The 20,777-nt window shown below is 44.0% G+C and overlaps 1 long non-coding RNA gene across 7 annotated transcripts; it reads left to right on the forward strand.

Annotated features, from left to right (window-relative positions):
• The first annotated feature begins 204 nt into the window (after nt 1-204).
• LOC112987218 (uncharacterized) lies at nt 205-15,250 on the forward strand. 7 transcript variants are annotated; one of them, XR_010392577.1, is made up of 8 exons: nt 205-402; nt 958-1,550; nt 2,579-2,699; nt 3,422-3,562; nt 4,195-4,325; nt 7,098-7,179; nt 7,855-7,998; nt 14,890-15,250. It is a non-coding gene; the product is annotated as an uncharacterized LOC112987218 (long non-coding RNA). The 7 variants fall into 7 exon arrangements; XR_010392578.1 differs by lacking the exon at nt 7,855-7,998 and having other exon boundaries at nt 14,890-15,248; XR_010392574.1 differs by lacking the exons at nt 7,855-7,998; nt 14,890-15,250 and having other exon boundaries at nt 208-402; nt 958-1,178; nt 1,430-1,550; nt 7,098-7,370.
• Nucleotides 15,251-20,777: the final 5,527 nt, after the last annotated feature.

The raw sequence follows: 20,777 nt of genomic DNA on the forward strand, positions 1-20,777 counted from the left end.
GCACGGCGCCTCGAGGCGCGCGAGCCTCGCGCGTCTTCTCGTTGCCGTAACAACACCTCGCCTTCGCCCTGAGTTTTTTATCCAATCAGAGACTCAGTTGGTCACTTGACCCAATGGGGCGGCAATATGTTAATGACGGGGGCGGGGCGGAGAGGGACAAGGGGGCGTCTTGCCCAATCAGAAGGCGGAGGGGGTGGGGTCAGGACAGGTGGGCCTTGGGGTGCTCTTCCCTCAGCGCCCCGGCGTTTCCCCTCCGCGCGGAGCGGTGCCCCCAGCCCCCCGGGGCCGCCTGCGCTCCCGGCTCGGCCCCGCCGGCGCCTCGGCGTAGGGCGGGGGGCTGCGGCCGGGGGCGAGCTCCCCTTGCCCAGCGCTCCCGCCGAAGCTGTAACGGCCCTTCCAGGGGTAAGTTCCTGCTTGCGGAGTCTCCTGCTGGCGTTAATTCCTCCAAGTGTCGCAAGTACGGGGATAAAATCGTGGGGAAAAAAAGGTATCTCAAAAGTTAATCTTTCAGGTGAGTTCACGTATGCCATAGCCTGGTCTGTTGTGCTCCTGAATCTGATAAAGCCTGCTCCAGTCGCAAGGGAGCAGAGACGGAGCATTGGTCGTAATTAGGGACAGGCCATAAATACTGCTGCCTCACCAGAAACAGCTCAAATGCAGGGATAAATGGCTTTAAATGAACAGATAAATAAATGGTTTTAAAAGAACAGATATCGGGGTGGGCACATATTTCTTTTGCTCTTTCCACATAAGCAAGAGAAATGTGGCTGATCTGAAGCACAGAGTAGAGCTGAATGTGTCCCTTCTCCGTCTGGGACTGTTCAGTGTTTTCTGCACAGCATTCTGAGCTGTGCTGTATAAGAGCTGCTGGAGCCACTGAAAATCGATAGGACTGATGGCTAATGCTTAAGCACTGTTCAATTTTCTTTTGTTCTGTTCTGGATGTTTTATGCCCAGTATCTTCATTCTGTGAAGATGGAAGTATGCACCCTCTCAACAAGCAATGCAGAATACAGAAGAGCTGGATAAGAGAAATCAAGCTGAAGATGAGCTTTTGTAAAGAGACACAGAAAGAGAAGAAAGTGCCTTGAATACCAAAGGTCAGGATACAATGGGATGTGAAGAGAAAAGGAGAATTTGCGATTCAGGTGTCTTTCTGAAATTCAAAAGGAGAAGAGGTTAGAAATAAGCCTGAAGTGGAATGAAAGTTTGTAAGAGAACAGAAAATACCTACTGAGATACTGACTTAAAGTGGAAGGCCGCTGAATAAGTGTGTAGCTGTATATATGTCAGAGAAAAAGCCCTTTCTCTATTCTTTGTGTGCTGTTTACATTCTGATCTGTGCTCTTTCTTTAAAATACTGATTTCAAAGTAAAACATGAACTGTTTTTGTCTGTTTCTGTCTTTATGCTTTTGTCTTTCTTTTCAGATGACTTGGGATGAACCCTACTAACTGCAAGTACAATTTTGCTGTTTCTTGAATGGAGAAGCCAAAAGAATTGTGATGCAGATGATTCCTAAAGGAGTAATAAATTTACATTTGCATTCAGGTCACAACATTATTTTAAAACATCACTTGAATTGTTAGAAAACAAAAGCTTCAGTGTTTGTGTGTCTTGCTTCGCACAGTTTGGCAGACTGTCTCAAAATTCCTCCATTAATGCAGCTTACTTCAGACATACACTAGCATACAAGTCATTTGTCAAAGTATTTGTTTATTGCCCCAGAGTGTCCCCTGTTGTTCTAACACTTGATCTTTGCAAGCATGCACTATCCCTAATGCTTCATTTTTTTTAAAGAACTAGCTTGTGATCATTCTAAATGTTTCTCTCATAATGACTGAAGTTAGGCAAGAAGTCAAAACTTAATATGTCTATGAGCTTTTGCCAGCACTTTCTGGATTCTTGCCTTGAACGAAGAACACAGGGAGGCCTATAAATGGCTCTGTTCCCAATTCAAATAAAGCATCATTCAGACTTGTGTTCCAGGAATCTTTGTTTTTCATCAGTTGTCAGAAATATGAATGGAACTGTTTGTTTGTTCTAGCAGTTATTGCTGGCTAGTATGAAGCTTTTGAAATTGTAAGAAATTGTTGGTTTGTTCAGTAGTCACTTATGACTAATTGCCCAGATCATCATCTAAAGCAGCCAATTTGTAGATAATACATCCACAGTGAGCAGAAGACTGGTAGCAATCCACCTCAACTGACTGATGAGTTGAATGGTCTAATTGAACAGTGATCCTACATTTCCCTCTGAGTCCAAACAGGAAATTTGAAATTATAAATCCTCACTCTGTTGAAACTGTTTCTGTTCTGTGATGTAGTTCCTCGAGCTGTGAAGTGGTTTGGCTTATGGGAAGCAAGGGATAATGAGAAGTGGACAGTGTAGTTGATGGGTTGTTTTATCTCACTGGATTGGTTAATGGAAATGAAAAGTTATCCAGTACTTATGACTGTGAGTTGGATAGGCTAAATGATGGTGCCTTTATTGTTTTTTTGCAATCCAAAAGGGGAAGATCAAAATATTTATTTATGACTGTCTTTTTTTTTTTTTTTTTCCTGGACTTCTTTCTCCAGAAAATTAGCCACTTTTCTGGAATGGCTGTAGGAATGGAATGTAGGAAAGACTTGCTGGGTAGGAACATGAGCAGGATGGTAAAGCTCTTCCCGAAAGAAGGACCTCATGTCTTCCTGCGGAGTAAGCCCTTCTTAAAGCCTGATTTTCTTCTAGGCTCTTTTTTTTTCTTTTCTTTTCTTTTAACTGTCAGATTAAAACTTTTCTCTTATTTGTATATCATAAGAGGCTATTTTTGTAAATATACAACTCATTCCAATTTTGACTCTGCTGAAAGCAGAATTTGCAGTTAGAGATGATATTTCTGGCAGTGTAGGATAAATTGTATTTTTCTTCTTTCCGGTTATTGCTTCTGTAAGCATTTTTCTGCCAAAAATATCTCCAACCTTGCTAAGCTCTGGGACAGCAAGTGTCAAAATCATGCCCTTGTGATTGATGTTTTACACTTTTACCTGCCCAACTTCCAGCGTGATATTTGAAGCCCTTATTTCCTGAATGATAGACCAAGATTCATATACTGTGCCACAGGAAAGCAAGTACGTCTCTCTGTGGAAATTACTGATGAAAATGAAATCGGGAAAACTAAGCAGTTATTGGTTAAAACTTTTGAGATTATAAATGTAGAGCACTGAAGGGAAGTAGTCCTGATTCTTTAATTTTAGTGTTCTCACAATCTTATTTGCTGTCATACTTAGAGTTACATTTTTGGAAAATTCCTGTAATGGATTGAAAAACTAGGCCCAGAAAATCTGCATTAGCAAGCTGCTTTAATGCAATTATTTCATAATATATCAAATGTGCTTCTGTTCCATTTTACTCCTCCTCATGGTTATGGTGGTTTTCAGGCCAATAGCAGATCAAGGAAACTTAAGACTTATGTCTGTAAACTGGACTCTGGCTGTCAGGGGAGAGGCATCTTCATCACCAAATCTGTGAAGGACAAAAAACCGGGACAGAATATGATCTGCCAACTCTACACCTCAAGGGTAATCCTTCCATTCCCTGTTTCAAGATTACTGTTCTGTCACTGACCTAGTGTTTTAATATCCAGTTTAGCCTTGCTTTGATGTGGTCAGTCAGCCATAAATAGGATTCACTGGTCATTTTCCTTAGATTTATCACTGTCAAAAGTATTCATCACTGTCAAAAGAAAAATGTCTACTTTACATACTATTGTGTAAACTCTTGTTCATGAAAGACTTTTAATGTTTTGAGGTGGCTTCACCTTGACAAGAATTCACGCCATTCAGGAGAAATGAATTGGACAAGGAAAACTTCATCTCTGATCAGTGAATGAGCACTTAAAAGATGCTCATTTTTCATGACTCCAGTTAAGCCCTATCATCCTGCTCCTTACAAGTCTCACAACAAAGTGGTTTTGGTTGGCGCTTTAAGTTATATCCATAATAAAATCTAATATACAAACCTCATTAAGCACCTAGCTGTCTGAACTGCTAATAATTTCAGCAACAAATCATTTATTCATTTATTTGTGTTTATTGTTGACTGTTGGGCACACTTTATTTTTATGGGCCAAAATTGTTTGACTTTGCATTGACCTCAGTGTTATTTATTTTATTTATTTATTTATTTATTTATTTATTTTATTTATTTTTAGGGAACGCCCCAAGAAAAGAACAGAACTCCATGAAAATCTGGAGAAATTAATCAGAGATGGAGGGGAGGACACATGGAGCCTCTGGCCTGGTGAAAAAGAAAGTAGGAAGTTCAGATCCTCTTGAGCAGGAGGTAGGATAGACTTGCCCATAGGCTCCTTCTCTGTTGTTAAACACAAAATTCCTTCTCTGTTAATTCTGTGATCTTCAAACACTTGATGAGCTGTATAGGACCAGCTAAGGCTTAACTTCAGTGGAGAGCCTGAGTGCTTTGGTGCAGTCCAAACTCTGCTTTGTTCAAAGCGTTAGAGGCATCCACCCCAGTAATACATGTTTACAGTAGCTTTCCTAGCTCTGAATTAGCTGGGCTAGACTAGTTCTGGAAGCGTATCAGGCATAGGAAAGAGTTCAGTAGGGATATCAACTTGACTTGTCACCTTTGCTCTGTGAGTTAATGAGTTACTAGTGTTCTTCACATGTTGCAAGCAAGCTTATAAGCAAATCGGCTTTGTATCCTCTTTCCCAGCCTTTTATTATTGGTAGGTTTAAGTTTGATTTGAGGATTTATGCACTGGTGACATCCTGTGATTTGTTTATAATAAAAGCATTTCATGTTTTGCTACTTCAGTATACTTTGACTCTTCGTATAAGAACTTGGTGAGTAAACAAGGCTATTAATGAAAGTTAGTGACAGTACAATACATAGCAACCAGAGATACAGAGAAACTGTAATGGTTTAACTGTCCAAAGTGGCTTTTTCCTGAGAATCTCTAAGCACTTCATGAATATTAGTAATTTGTCTTTGCAGCATCTGGGTACTGTGAATAAAATTATGTATTAAATACCTTGAGCAGGCTCTGTGTTAGAAGCTAGCATGTGTTAGAGTTTAGATCAGTGCTGCATACAAGTTTTAGGACAGTTAGTACTTCTATAAACCTGTACCTAAGTGATTTTTTCCATCTTATTCTGGTGCTATTTTTTGTGAAGTATTACTGTGAAAAAGAGTTATAAGAGGTAATCTTTGCAGGAACGAAATGTGTGACTGCTCAGATACTTTGTTTTTCTTCTCTATGAGAACAAGTCATGGCTTAGCTGGTGGCTGGAAAAGGTTCTGGTATGTAGCTCTGGATCATTCCAACACAGCATTAGCTCCAGTAATAAGTGGTTGTAGAATGGGCCTAACTGAGAGAGAGGGCTATCTTCCATTGAAACTGCTGATTTCTCAAAAGTGATGGAATTGGAATGCTGATGAGATTGCAGGGAAGTGAAATTGAAGCTGTTGAGCCTCATTTGTTGGATTCTTTAGAGTAATGGGATCAGTATAGGGCTGATCATATTTAGTGCCATTAAATCTTCTGTGCTTAATTAAGATGCTTTGTACATTATGCAGTGTGACCAGGATCATGTAGTGAAGAAGGAAGGAGGCTAATACCTTTCCAACCCTGCATCTCGTTCATTCATTTACACAATAATGTATGCACACATTTAGTAAATTGTTCCGTTTATAAGAACAGTGTTAGTTCTGCTAGAGGTAAAAATTCTGGTAGTAAGAGGTAAAAGAGAGAGAACATTTCTAAACTAGTCTTAGGGTAGTGTTTGTTTTTTCTTATATATCTTCATAGGCTTGTCTTAATCTTGGAAGCATTTCTTTGTTTCTCCAATGCAGAGTATATTTGGTGCTGTTATATAAGTCAAGTGAAGAAACTCAGATGAGCAACAGAATTGGACACCAAATTAGGAGGAAAACTCCACAAACCTGAGTTGTATTCCAGCTTGACAGCATAAAATGCCTTTGTTTCAATTTTTGTCTTAAGATTAAATGCTTGCCTGCTTTTTCTAATCATAGGACATCATGCTACACCAACTCTACATCTTCACTATGTTTGTTGTCTTTGGCAGCTGTGATAAACAGTCTTGTATAAGTTTACCTAGCCATAATATTCAGGTTTCTCTTCAGGTGTTTCTTCAGTGTTCTGTCATTGTAAGTAATGAGATACCATGTATCTGGCTAGTTCTGTCTAATATCTTGTCCACTGCTAGTAAGAGGTAAATGATATCTGTTTATAGCAGCAAGAACTCTTAACGATGCCAGCTTCTAAGCTGCAATGATGTTTTTGTGTGAGATGCAGCTCTTCTAAGATGATCCAAGAGTGTCAGTTTCTTCTTTTCTAGCAGAGGAAGGGCTTTAGGAAGCAAAATGGAAATGGGATTGTTCCAATTTGGTAATAGTTCACACGGCAAACCCTGATTGCTAGCAATAAGAGCTGTGATAAGTCTCTCCTTAATCCCGCATTAACTGCTCCCTTCTCTCAGCCGGTTGGTTGCTATCCTCAGCCTCTTTCTTAACACCAGTTTCACATCTTTGGGTCTCCCAGCAGTCTGCTGTAGGGTCTCCTGCAGTGCTCCCATAGCCGGATAGCTGATGGGTGGCCGGCAGAGGGAGATAGACTACACCGAATCGGGTGTGAAAATTGTGTGAATTGTCCTCCCAGACACATGCGCTGAGCGTTTGCTGCCGGCAGGAGTCCTCACCTGTGTGGACAGCCTTGCTCTAGTTCTTTGCATAAAGTATTTCGTTGTTATCAGCGAGCCATGGTGGAAGTTACGCTTGCTAATGAAAGAGGCTAGCTATGGTTCTCGGAGTACAGCAAACTAATGCCAGTTTCTCATCTACTCCCAGCAAATACTAGATTGGTATCAACTCTGCATTCGACCTTTTGGTTTTATCTGATAAATCTATCCTACCATTTATGTCACTTTTGAGTTTGGTCTGTGGCGTTTTCCTTAGAGTAACCACCATCAGTTTATTTGGCAGCTGGAAGCTCTTAGAATCCAGTCTTCAGATTACTTTAACGAGGAAAGGTTGGATTGCAGCAAACAAATGGTGTATTCTTTTTCTTTCCAGGTGAATCATTCTCCAAAAGAAGCAAAGAAGGGGATTGATAGTAGGGAATCCAGCATTCTACAATAAGAACAGCCCAGGACAGGTGAAAAGAAAAGCATAAGACACTGCAGCTCCCTGCTAGGCTTGGCAAAGCCAGACTCAGTTACTATCTTGGATGGCTATAACTCTAATGCAGACCCAGTCCAGATCATTCAGAACATGGTCACATCTCTGCAACAGATCAGAAAGTCAGATTAGCAAATAAATAAATAAAAAACCTCTGGGAGAACTATATTCACAGTATTTTTTTCTGTTTTCTAATTCCAGTCCACAAGAACCCAACCTCCTTGTAAAAATACTAAAAGGCTTGTGGCAGCAGTGTACTAATTATTTGGTGCAAACAATGGCATAGTGTGTCCTAAGTTATGAACAATGGGAGCTACAAATAACTTAGAGGACAAAGGCAGAGGAGGAGAAACTGGGTGGTAGTGTCCGCCTAAGAACCACTAGAATTCTAGAACAGCCAGATGCTATTGCTAAAATCAGTAACAGTGATCTAATTAACATTGGCATTTGTTACGTGATATTGGCATTAGATTTCAGAGTAGGCACCTGCAAACAGTAGGGGAACAGCTTGCACCTAGCTAACTTTTTCCTGATGTTTTCTGAAAACTCATTCAGATGACAGTACGTTTCATAGCCTGGAGGTGATCTCTGCAGTCATAAGATAAAGATATTTAGAACTTGAATGTTTGTTTTTTCCATTTCTATGCTTTAGACAAGTATGGAAGTGAAAGCAAAGGTGACTCGAAGACATTTTTAATTCTTGGAATAATTGTTGGTTTGTGTGACCTCCACTATAAACTAAAGAAGTCTTAGAGATGCTCAAGCATTTACGTTCTGGCTACAGTGGGTAGCCATGGTGAGTATAAGGTGAAATCTGAATTTTTTTCCACTTGGGAGGTGCTATTGTCTCTTGGAGAATCCAGAGCTGCAGTTGCTGTGTTCCAAGAGGCAGACTGAATTTCAGAGCAGTCAGACAAATTCAAGACACTTGAGTTTTTGAAATTCTAATCTTCAAGACCTCATGCACCACTGCAGTTTGACCTAGCAACCTAGCAAAAGCAGCACCGCAACTTCAAGGCATTCTCTAGAGAGTAGATAATAGCTACTAATCATGGTGGTCTTGTGTTAGAGGAAGTATCAATGCATTCAGCTTTCAAAAGTAATCTGCAAATAATGGGCATTAGCCAGTTAGCAGCGAACTGCATTTAGTGAAAAATGGTGCATTTCAGTGGGCCTGATCAGTTTTTTTGGTTTGACTTCAGGCTGTAGTAAGGAGTGATGTAAGTTACTCAGCAGGTGATTTTTCTTCATCTGGCTTAGCGCTGTATTCTTAGTATACTATTTATAGATGTTAAGGCAAAGTCGTGAAAGAGTGAAAGTTTCCTCATTTTAATTTTAAAGTGATTTAGGGATGAAGGATGGAAAACTGCTAAGAGAACAGGGGAACAGACTTGCTTTGTGTGTTGGATGATTAATCAGCAATATTCAGCGTATGATACCTGTCTCAGAAATGATGTATTGACTTGGTAGAAGCTATAGTTAGAAAGGAAAACCTTGACAAGGAAGGTGCTAGCTTCTTTCACTGCCTTTCACATTGACCATCATGTTACTGGAGACAGTATAGGACAAATATATTGCAGTATACTGACTTAAGTAGAACATGGAATTAAAACAGGATAAATGGAGCAGATGTTGCCTCTGGTCATCTTCCATACTCTTCTCTCAGAGGTTCTTGTCCCTCAGTCAGGAGTAACTGAATAGCTCATCAAGCAAATTTTGAACTCTTTAACTTTCAGCCTTATGCATTAAAGTAAATTGAAATCAGGAATGGATTGTGTTGATATGCCAGGTAGAGGACTGTTCAGGAGCTGTTTTACAAGATGTTCAGTAATCTAAAGTACAGGTTTAACAGAATCGAGGGGAGAAGTGTCACGAGCTGGTGGGGAAAGGTGTGCTTTCACCATGTGATTTCAGTCCACTTTCAAATAAGGTATCTGTTCTGCAGACTTATAGAGGTAGTACAGACTAATGGTTCTTAAACTGTGGTGCCTTTTTGAGCACTAGGACATAGACTACTTAAAATGATAAAGAGATACCACCAAATAATGAAACACTTTTCTGCCTGCAGGTAGAAACCTCTAGAGAGGTTTACTAATGTGCCTGAATCGTTATGTGATATATCTCTCGCAGTATAATACACATTAAGAAAGTAACAGGGCTCCTGTTGAACATTTCTAATTTTGGGCACCTCTCTTCCAGTTATACTTTCAAAGACTTCCCTGGTTGATAAGAGCTCTCACTTTCAGGCTTAGTCCTAATTCAGTTACCTGAGATACCTTCTGAGCGGAAATGAATTAATATCCGCATAAAGAGAGATACTTTTCTTTTTTAGATGTAGATAACGAAAGAAAATCAGTGTCTCATCCTCACATTTTTAGCTCGATAGTAGCCAATTTTATCCTGCAGACTGAGATGATGCTATCCATTTCACTGACCTCAGCAGTGTTGCATCAAGAATGAATTTAGTCTATACCATCAATCTGATTTTGAATCAGCTAGTGAAACAAGCTGTTTAGCCTTGGGAGATAGATATGTCTGTGTTTCAAGGAAGACCATTCCAATACAGGGCATCAATAAAATATTAATCTTTTAATGTATTTTAATAGAAATTTTGGTACAAATTAGCCTACCCACCTCAAGACTATTCTAGTTCTTATATAAAAATATAATACAATCTAAGTCCTTGGAAACTGCCACACATTTGGCATGCAGTTAATCAGTTTATTGTGAGAAAAGAGAGGTAAAAGATTATGTAAGTCTGGAAAGTGGTTGTAAGTTGTTTTCTTCCCCTTTTTCTACTAGCTTGATTTTTGGTGCAGTGATACATCGTAGTGTGAGTGCCCACAGAGTGGAAGATAGAAGGATTTTGAAACTGAATGGAGTTTTTGCCTCAGGAAGTCAAGGGAGAAATTTCGTTTTTTCCATAGTGCTTCCAGATTTTGGGAGAATACTTGAGTATATAGGAGAGGGGAGAAACACTAGTTCAGCTTAACAAATGAGTGAGTTCTAGGTCACATAGCCATGTAAAACACCGCAGCAATCAAGACATAATATCTTTTCCTTTTATCCTTCATCCTTCAGTTCTGGAACCAAATCTGCATGAAGAAATGAAGCATGGCATATTAGAAACACTGTGTGTACAAGGCATCACTAATGGAGCAGAAAACACAATTTTGACAGTATTGGGGACGGGGAAACTGAGGCACTGAACTTGGTGCTGGCAGGGATGACCGTTTGTGTCACTGGGTCTCTCTGAAACTTTGTGACCTGCAGAGTGAGAAGCGGAAGCAAATCTTGTTTTTTCCAGTGCTAAGTAGTTACTTACGACAGCTTCTGCCTGGTTTTGTTTCCTGCTTCAGCTGTTAATGGTCTGGGATTTGACTAGAGGGCAAAGATACACCTTAGTGGGTTTAGCCCTTACTGGCTTCTGGATGAAGTGTGAGATCCCATAGCATTTGTTTCTACAGATCATCTCAGAGTTGACAGCACGTTCATGGTACTTTCAGATATATTCAGGGCATCAGTTAATTCTTACTGTTTGGTGCTGGGAAAGTATCTTTTGTTGGGTTATTCTTTTTCAAGGTCATCTGCTATTTCAACTAGAAGAGGTTCTATGTCTATACCTGCTCGGCTCCTACCACTGCAAAAGGCAGTTTCTGAGCTGTACAATTCTTCCTGGCTTTGGCATTCTTAGTTCAGTCTTCTGTTGTTTTGTGTCACTATGGAGAAAGAAAAGAGATACAGAACTAATCCTTTCCTTTTTGGTTTTATCAGTTGAGGTATTAAGGTATTAAAAAGGTCAGATTTGTAAAAGTAGACAGAAAGCAGCAAATCAAAGCAGTTGGTTTCAAAAGAACAAGATTTTTAAAACTTCGTAAGTGTGCCATGCTGAGGATCCCATCCGGTGAGTTAGGATAGAGTGGGATATCCTTGGGAGCAAGTGCATTCGGAATGCACTTTTTATTTAACTCTTCAAATGGGAGCTGGCCATTTCTGGCTTCTACATAATAGCTTGGGACAGATTTTTAAGCATTTAGCAGTTATGAATGTTTAGTCCTTTGAAAGCCCCTTAAGCATAATCCTACTGATTCTGAATACTTTTGAAAACTGAATTACTTTGATTAAATGCCTGAGAGTTAAACTCTTTTAAAAATCTGATCAAAGATTATAGCAACTGCAGCTTTTTATTTAACTTAAGGAAAACCAGCCAAGCTCATATTACAAAAAAAAAAAAAAAAAAAAAAAAAAGCCACTGTCCACTTAGTCTGGCTGCAAAGCACATTTTCAATAAGTTTATGCTCTAACAAGCTGCATCAGTTTCATCTCAGTAGATCTGATGGTTATTGAACAGTGTTCAATGTTCTGGAGGGTGCCAGGCACGTAATTGTTTTTACAACACTGTAAAATGAATCAGACTGAAATTAGTGTCACTCAGCAGAATCACTTTCCTTCCCTTTAAATTACTTAATCTGAGGGTTAATCAAAAAGAAAATGAAGTTTTGACACTGCCCTTCAGCTAAGGGCAAGCACAGGTTCAGTTGTCTTCACTCCATTTGGCTATAAAGAACTGTTTCACAATAGCTGCACTTGTACATGTGGCACCACCCTGCTGCTGATCGCAGAGGGGAAAGCAGGGCAGTGCTGGCTTTTCAGTGCTTCCCACTTAAAAATCAAATTGCCAGAAGAAGGAAGATGGTGCTGTTTTTTAATTTTAAGTCCTGTGAAATAAGAGCTAGCAAAGAGGAGCTGCAGAAAGCTAGGAAAAGAGGATATTTCTGCAGGAAAGGTCCTTACAAGAATAGGCTAGCAGCTCCATCTATTTTAAAGCACAGAGATGTTCTCATCCCTCCTTTAGTGCTGCTTGTGCTCAAAAGCTGAGGAGGTATGAGCAGCTAACATGGTTAAGGTATCCCCTTGTGTAAAAATATTAAGCACAATCTCCTTGGTTTCCCTTGTATAAATTTCCTCCCTGCTGAGATTAACCAAATATCCATTGTTCTGCTCACTTTGACTTGTGTATTTTAGAAGCAATTCCAGTAAATGTCTCTGCCTTGAAGGCTTTCAAGTGTTGCTATATGTGACTATTGCCTCACTCTGATCATTCACGGTAGCAGGTTTATTATTTTTCACTCCATCATATTTCGTATGTATGCAGGTTTCAGTGGCATGTATTAGTAGTATGTTTCTGGAATAACGTCTGGCTGATGAGTTATATCAATAACAGCTGGGCAAAGTAAGGTGCTCGTGAGCTATAATTATTATATACAGCAATACTATCAATGAAAGACTCCGAGAAATGATCCAGACTAGAAATATTTGTAGTTTCAATAGTGCATAATCCCTTAGCAACAATTCAATTATGTGAAATGAGATAAAGGGTTTGTCTACATGTGAAAATTGCATTTTTTTTATTCATATTGCTTTTCAGTTCATATAGATAATATTTGTCCTCTGATAGCCTCAGTTCAAGAGCTAGTGGCACAAGAAACCTCAGCTTCCATTTTCCTGCTTCCCCCAAAAAATTGCCAGGCTGGAGGCATCGCGGTCCTTTCAGGTGGAGTTCAGAGACCCCCTGCTTAGATCTGGGGAGCTCTGCCAAGGCTAAGCCACTGCAGCTCGGTCCTTCTCCAGCCTGCAAGTGGCCAACGGTTAATACAGTCTTAATACAATCCTGCCCAAATGGGACTTCCCGGCCTGGTACCGGAGCACCGAAGCACGTGCTGTTGCAGTCCAGCCTGCGCAGTGCGGATAACCTGCTGCAGGTTTGGGGCAGGGCACTCGGGATATATTCCACAAATGGAAGTATGAGTGTAGCACGAGAAGCTATACCCACGCTAGCTTTACTAAAGGAGCGAAAACAGAATAACAGAGACTTGACACAGGCCAGGAACCCAAACATTTGCATTGCCTCTTTCAGGGGCCTGCAATTCCAGCTACCTGCTTGTGTGAGTGGAGGAGCTGTGCAGCTCCCAGGGCACATTCCCTGTGCTGGGAACATGTGATTGGGAGTTAATTAGTTCCAGTGTATATGGGATAACTTCTTTCATTGCAACATATATCTGAAGATTTATATGCTAGCAGAGACAGTGAGGGATGTAGCTTGTTGAGTATTCTGACATGTTTCCATTGAAACTCTTCTAGATTTCCACTCCAGAAAAGGCATTGTGTTAGCATCTGCCTCAGTCTAAAGTCATTGGGTTATTCCACTCAAGAAGCGTAGAGGTCAGGGGGAGCCAATACGGATTTTTCAGAATATCCAAGATGAAGCCCCTGTACCTGCAGAAAGGATACCAACCATCATGGGCTGAAGAAAATGTATTCCCTACAAGCAGAAAATAAGTGGGAGCTCCAGAGGATTACAGTAAACCAGCCATGATAAAACAATTTTTACTCCTTAATCTCTTTCCTTAAGCAACAGTCTATAGTGTTTCTGAGGTGATAAACGTGTTTAGTAATGAGTGGAAAATGGGAAGCCACTGATGGCAATGTCACACCCTGCTTTTAATGGCTGGGGACTGGATGCAGAGATGTATCATTACATTAAGTCATGTGGGTGGTAACATTACTCAAAACCGCCGAGGACCAACAGTCAACATTTATTGGCCCTGGCATTCATAAAATGATCCAGTCCTACTTGATGTCTTGTGGCACATGACTAGTCAGCAGAGTAAGTCTTATATAATAACAGTGAAGGCAACATTAATTGTGTGCCATCTGTCAAACGTGTGTTTAGGAAGTGCTCCGGCTGGTTTGGTACACAGACCACACAAACAAATAGGAAAGAAAAACGAGACCTGCCTCTCCTGGTGAATCTAAAAGGATGTGGACCAGGGTGTTAAGCATTCTGGAAAAAATTGGAAATGTGGGGGAAAAAATGACTAGCCAGATACATTACTGGGTCTAGATAAGTTTGGAAGGACAATTTTCGAAGAGAATGAATGCAAATAGGTTTTGAAGGACTTTTTAATTTGCCAGTGAATAACTCAGGGGTTGTGGATCTTTCCCCCCCCCCCCCCCCCCCCACATCATGTTTTGGAAATTAGACTTATTCTCTAGCTGGATTGATCAACAGCAAGAAATGAACTAAAATCAGAAGAAAGAAAATAGTTTGAGACCATCAAAATGTTCCATGACAAGTTCCCAGCGTGACTGTGAGGTGTCGTTGTAGGGCAGTGGAGAGCAGCTTTGGTGTGGGAGCTGAGCGTATCAGAACTACAACTTCTTTGAAAAGGATCTGGGTTTGTAAGGATGCTGTGCAAGCTAAAATATCAAAAGTCTGAAAATGATAGTTTTCTCAGTGTGAATCATGGTCTGTAGACAACTCCAAACAGTGTATAAATACCTAGCAGGAAGACGCTAAGAACTGATTCTGGGTAAAAGAAATGTATCAGTTAGTGGGAACAAGGAAAAATAAATTAGGTGCAGACAGAAATAAATAATAGATAAATAAATGCTCCATTTATATATAGCTTCCCTAACAGCATGCATATGTGTGGGGCTTTTTATTTTTTGATTGTGCTATAATCTGTTTCAATTTTTACATCCCGATTGTTTGGCAATTAAGAAAATTGATTCTCTTTGTTGGAGGACAGGATGCTCTAGAGATTGCCTTGGATTTAAGACATGAAAAGCTATAAATCGGGCTGAGAAAGATTACTGAAAGATGCGTTATTCCATTTCCATTAAGGTTTCATGAGGACATGAATGATGCATTAGGGAAAGTTTCGAGGTTTTCCTACCAGATCCAAGGGTCAGTCCCCTGCCTTCACCTCCTGGGATCACCAGGACCGGACCCCCATGGCTTTCTCCAGGATAAATCTTCTGGAAAGAAGAAAAGGGAAGAAAATGAAACCAAAATAAAGCACAAGTTAAATGTGGATGTGGTCCCATCTGGGCCGTTCAATGTAATTCAGGCACCACAGAAAGCAAGCAAAAAAAGTGAAACAGAGTTCTTAACTGATTTTATACTTATTTCTCTGCTTTGCAGTGTCATCTCACTACTTTGGTGGTTTATTTTTTTTCATTTTGGCATGCATTAATAAAGAAATGAGAGAAGAAACAGAAAGAAACCTTGCCTGACTTCTTCATTAACAGCGATGAAGAATGCCCCTGTTTATTTGTGCAGTTCTTCCTTTCCTGCCACACTCTGACCTCTCAATTTGCTTTCCCCACAGCGTCTCCAAAAGCACATCCCTGACTTCGCACACACGCTCCTTTCAAACCTCTGTGGTTCCACGTTGCCATCACGGCATCTTTCTGCACACTCCCCTTACCCATCTGCGGGGATAGGCGTTAAATAATTGGGCATGATGTCATTTTATTAGCAATGATTATAATAATACATATCACATAATGTATATAAATATAGTAATGTGTCAATATTAATACTTAATACTTCAATAATTAATGCTAATATGTTTGATACATCCATTAATACAACACAGTAACAAATGCACTTGAGTTACACAAACCTCTCAGGGAAGCCTTCGAAGGGATATCTTGTCTTTACTATGTTTCCCAGCTCCTACTTTTTATGTCTCCATGGACCAAAGAGAAGTAAGTAATGGGTCAGAGCCAACTGAGGCTGGGAGAGTTTAAAGTCAGAGTGTGGTTGTGCCCAGCAGTAGGGCACCTCACAGTAAAAAAGTGGTAGGATGAGAAGCAACGGGCATGAGCTGACATGCAAGAAGTTCTGTCTGAACAGGAGGAAAAGCTTTCTTGTAGTGGCAGTGGCAGCAGCAGTGGCAGTGGCAGGGACCCTCTCCCAGCGGCTGCGGTAGCATCTGAAGCCCCAATACTGGGGAATGTCTCCAACACATCTGCCGTGAAGACCTTAGCCCCAAAGGTTTTGCTGTGAACGGCAGCAGCTTGGTCCCCGGCATTGGTGTAATTCCCACTGCAGTGAGCAGCGAGTGCAGAGCCTGGGGACCTCGTCACCCTTCTGGCTGGTCCCCAGCCACCTGCGCCGGCAGCTCCACGCTCTGGGGCTGGAGCAGCACTCACTCATCCTGCCCTGGTTTATGCTCCATCCTCCTGAGCTCAGTGAGGCTTAGGCATGAGTCACACTAGGAGAGCGTGCTAGGGCCTGGCCCTCTGTGAAGACTGCTCTATTGGTGGCTTTTGTCCCCAAGAGAGAGTTCACGGGGGCAGAGCTCAGTCCAAAAGACAAAGGTCTTGCGTTTGGATTTCTGCTCTTGGGAGAAATATCTGAATTACCAGAGAGGCTGGAAGGCAAAACAATAACCCGTGGAGTGCATATGGAGAGCACAGCAGCAGGAGGGCGACGCTCACCCCGGTCTACGTGGCAGATCTGCTGCGTGGTCACTGCAAGTTGTTGAATGACTCAAGTTGCCTCCAGCAGCCGAAGGGCCAGAGCTCCGGGTTCGCTGCAGGGCTGCGACCGGCTGCGGGTATGAACCCAGGGGCCCTGCTGTCCCGCTGGGCCCCAGGAGCCTGTGAGGCTGCTGTAGCAGCAGCGTGTCCAGGCTCACGGCTGCAGAGAGCAGAGGGAAAAGGACGAGGCGACTGAAGTCGCTGCCCGCTGCAGCGCGCCTCAGCCCAGAGAGCAGGTAGCCCCAGCCCCGCAGCCTCGCTGGCAGCTCCGCAGAGCTGTGCTGGATGGAGGCACCAGCCAGCCTGGAGCTCCACCCAGTCTGGATACTGGAGGCAGGAACAGCCTCAAAAACTGCAGCGAGGTTTGCCAGGGCTCTGCTGTCAGAGCCCTGCTGCTGCTCCAGCGCACAAGCAAGCCTATGGGGTAAACTCGCCTCTAGGCTTGTGATGCACCATCTTCCCCAGGGAGCCCCGGAGGGGACGCGTGGAGGGGACGCCCTGTCTGGGGCTGCTCTTGGCAGGGTGCTGCTGCTCCCCCCCACGCTGCCCGGAGCCAGGATACCCCCTCTGCCGCAGGCCTGGTGCGGGCAGAGCGGCTGGATGCCATCGGGTCGGCCTCCCTCTCCCTCCTCCTGTTGACCCCATCAGAGAGGTGAGAATCTGTCCCTCAGAGGCACATCTGGGGGAATAAGCCTCAAAATCTTCCTGGTTCCACCAAAAGCTTGGCTCGCCCCCCCCAGCCCCTCCATGCAAGAAGCAGCCATCAAGGCAGGCCCCTTCCCAATCTTCCCTCGGCACCCGAAGCCAGCCTCGGATAGGACCACGCCAGCAACCCTGCTCGGTGGGAGCAGAGGGAAAACGCATCAGGATCCTGAAGGCTCTCAAAGGAGAGCTAAACTTCAGAGGCAGGACTTAAAACCACGCACAGACCAGCTCCCGCTCCCCCAGCATGGCTGCAGTGAATTGCCTTGGCTGAGCAGGAACGTGGGGAAAAGTGCACGCAGCAACCCACGGCACGTGCAGCGATATGCGCACGCTGCTGGGCTCGGTGCCGAACAGGGAAACGTGCACAGGCTGTGCGGAGAGGGACGGGTGGGGTGCACAGTGCACGTATACAAAAGCATAGGAGCGGGTGTGGAGCGGCTGTGTGGAGCTGCGCATTTAGGCATATTTAAAGAGAGCGTGTTTGGAGCACTAGACTGTGCACAAGGTGAACACAAGCTGCGGGCTCCTATCCACGTGCACACGGCGATTTCCAGGTTGAGGATGTACAACCGGCTATTTGCAGGGGAGAGGCACATTTGCGTTTTGTCTCTCTGCTTCAAGGCAGGAGCGTTGGCTTCATAAGTTGCCCCCAGGCCACGTCCCGCTGCTGCCCCCGGGCTCTGTGGGTGACCTCGGGAAGGGGTGGGGGGTGCCGGGGCTGCAGGGAGTCGGGGGGGGTCCATAAGGGGCATTTCCGAGGTAGCAGTGGGTTTGGGCAAGGGGCAAATCTGCTGGGGCTGGAGGCAAAGGCTGAGCTCCGATTGCTGCGTCCTTCGGGGATCCATGCAGCCGCCCCGAGGTCTTGGAGAAGGAGAAAGACCCAAACCGGGAAATTCAGCCGTGACGACCCTCGGGAGCAAGAAATGAGGGAGTCCAAGGTGCAGTTCAGCTCTTGCGTTTTCTCAAAGGGAAACTAAAACGCACAGAAAAAAAGCCGCTAGTCAACCCCCGAGAGGAGAGAGGAGACCTGAGAGGTGCAGGGATGGAGGCAACGATGCTGAGCAAAAGGTCCCTCGCCGGAAACCCCACCGGGGCCACCCTGAACGGCCGCGAAGCCAGAGGATCCAGCAGTGCCCTGCAGTGATTGCGGCCTCAGCCACGGGAGCCAGGCCAGAGTTTCAGGGCTCAGTGGGGAAAATATACAGGAATCAAAACAGAAAAAAAAAGACAGACCATATTCTCTGTTCCCCCGCCAGCTGATTTGTTCAAAGGATCCAAAGAGAAATGCGCTATAAAACACAGATTCTGGCCTTGCAGGCATCAGGGAGAGAAATATTCATACCTACATACCGAGGCGCTTCCGGAGATGACTGTGGGGTGGGACAGGAGAGACTGGCGGAGAGGGGAAAAAAAAAGAAGAAAAGATAAAAATGTTTGCCTTTATTTGATTTTTCTTCCCAGAGATATTGCCAAAATCAGAAACCAAAGAGCTGGGCTCCCGTCCAGCCCGACCCAGAATCCAATTTTCCAACAATGATTATTTCCAAACGTTAAGTCTTTAAGTAGCGCTAATTTTTCCTCTTCAAACTGCTTTGGGGCTTGGAGTCTGGTTTGGTTTGGGTTTTTTTTTTCCTTGTATTTTGTAACAACGGCTTCAAATTCAATTGCTTAGAAAATTACAGACTGTTAAAAAGTTAGTCCAAAGCTTTTCGGGTTCCAGATGGCATAAATATTAAATGGATATTATCGAGAATATATCAAAAAGATAGTTGCTAATATAATTGTTAATAAACATATTTGTTAATTTTAGACTCTATCGTTGATAGGAGAGACAGGAGGTAAAAGAAATCAATCTTTTCCTTTAAAACAGACCTGCTCCTCTTGCTTTATTGAAAGTGACACTAAATATCACACTGAATTTTCTCCGTAAAATTGTCAAAGAGCGGAAATCTTAATTTGAAATTGGAACCCACATTTTGAACTATTTCACGGCAAAGTGTGGTCGAAATTTTCCTCCTATGTAATAAAGAAGATTCGCTGAAGGGAATTTCCATTTTTAAAAGTTTGAGGTATGCCGCACTTTCGGGAATCGGCAGTGCCTCTGACTAAATTAACCCAAGTGCAATTTGGGGGTGAAAGCGGGTAAAAAGCAGATTCCCTGTGCGATTTTGTTTCTCCCGGTGTACCATCCACAGGGCGAGGGAGCCGAGGCGGCTGGTGCTGGAAACGGCGGCGGAGGCACGGCGCGGTGCGAGCCGAGCCCGCTCCGAGGATTTCTTGTGAAACAGAATAAAATCTTATTTCCATGATTCCACGACGGGCGTCTGTACCCTCGTTTTGCGGCGGTATCTGCGCGCAGGGCGGGCTGAGCGCTTCCTCTGGTGCGTCGCAATCCCTGGGTTTAGTACTTCGAATTAAAAAAAAATGCAAGAAAACGAAATGATACAAACTGCCAGAAAAGTCTGGAGCAAGTCGGACAGGTCGCTCTGTTCGCGGATCCCGCTCCGGCCTCCCACCGGGACAGCTTCTCCCGAAAACCTCCAGCGCGGTTGGAGCTCGGGAGGCTTCACCCCCGGTGCGCCGGGGCCCCTCGGTGCCCGCCCGGCAGCGGCGGGGCTGGAAACGCCGCCGCTCGCAGCGGCTCCGCGGCCACGGGGAGCCCCCGAAGCGAACAGGCTCTTAACTTTCAACTTGGCCTTGACCTCCGGATTAAGCCCGACCTTTCTGGAAAGGAGCATCGGGAGACGCGGGGGAGCCCCGGCCCCGTCTGCAAACACTTCTCTGCCCCTCGCTGCCGCCTTGCCCGAGCCGCCGGGTTACGAGCGCGGTTTCAAAGCAAATGGGGAGAGGGCAGGAGCATCAAAGAAACAGGGCAGTCGTTAAACTGCGGAAAGAGAAGAAAGAAGCTCTGAAATCACAAAGGTGAAATCGAAAAAGGCAGGGAATTCCTTTTTTTCTTTTTTTTTCAGAAAAAGAAAATCATCATTCGGCGAGGCTCAGAAATCTTCAGCACAAGTGGAGGAGAGGGGCCGAGACGCAGCTTTGCGGTGGGGTTTATTTGCCTCCCTGGAGCCGAGGAGGGGGGCTGGGATGTGGGAGCGGATCTCGCCGAGACGGTCCGGGGGCGAAACCCCTGCGGATGCGCGGGGCGCGGAGCAGCGCTGCTCCGCCGGGGCGAGCGGCAGGCGGGTCGTTTCGGCCAAGCGGGGCTTTTCCCCGGGCTCGGCTCACCTTCCCGCAGGTTTCGGGTCCGGGCGAGGAGGCATTTCGGAGCTGCTCGCACCCGCCTGAGCTTTGCAAACGCCTCGTTTTTCAGCCCTGTTTTATGTCGGTCTTTCTGTCCCTGGGTGTGAAAAACTTTCCCCGCTCTTTTGGGCGTAAAGGGTCGGGTTTGACCGCTAAGGAGATAGCAGAAGGGGCATTTTATTAGGATTTGATTTCAGAAAGCAGAAATCTCTCCATTTCTCGGCGGCTGAACTCTAGTATCGATCTCTCCGCACCAAGCAAAGGCGGCGGGAGGAGGGCTCGGTCAGGCGC

The sequence above is a fragment of the Dromaius novaehollandiae genome, chromosome 22 (assembly GCF_036370855.1).
Source record: "Dromaius novaehollandiae isolate bDroNov1 chromosome 22, bDroNov1.hap1, whole genome shotgun sequence".
NCBI classification, from domain to species: Eukaryota; Metazoa; Chordata; class Aves; order Casuariiformes; family Dromaiidae; genus Dromaius; species Dromaius novaehollandiae.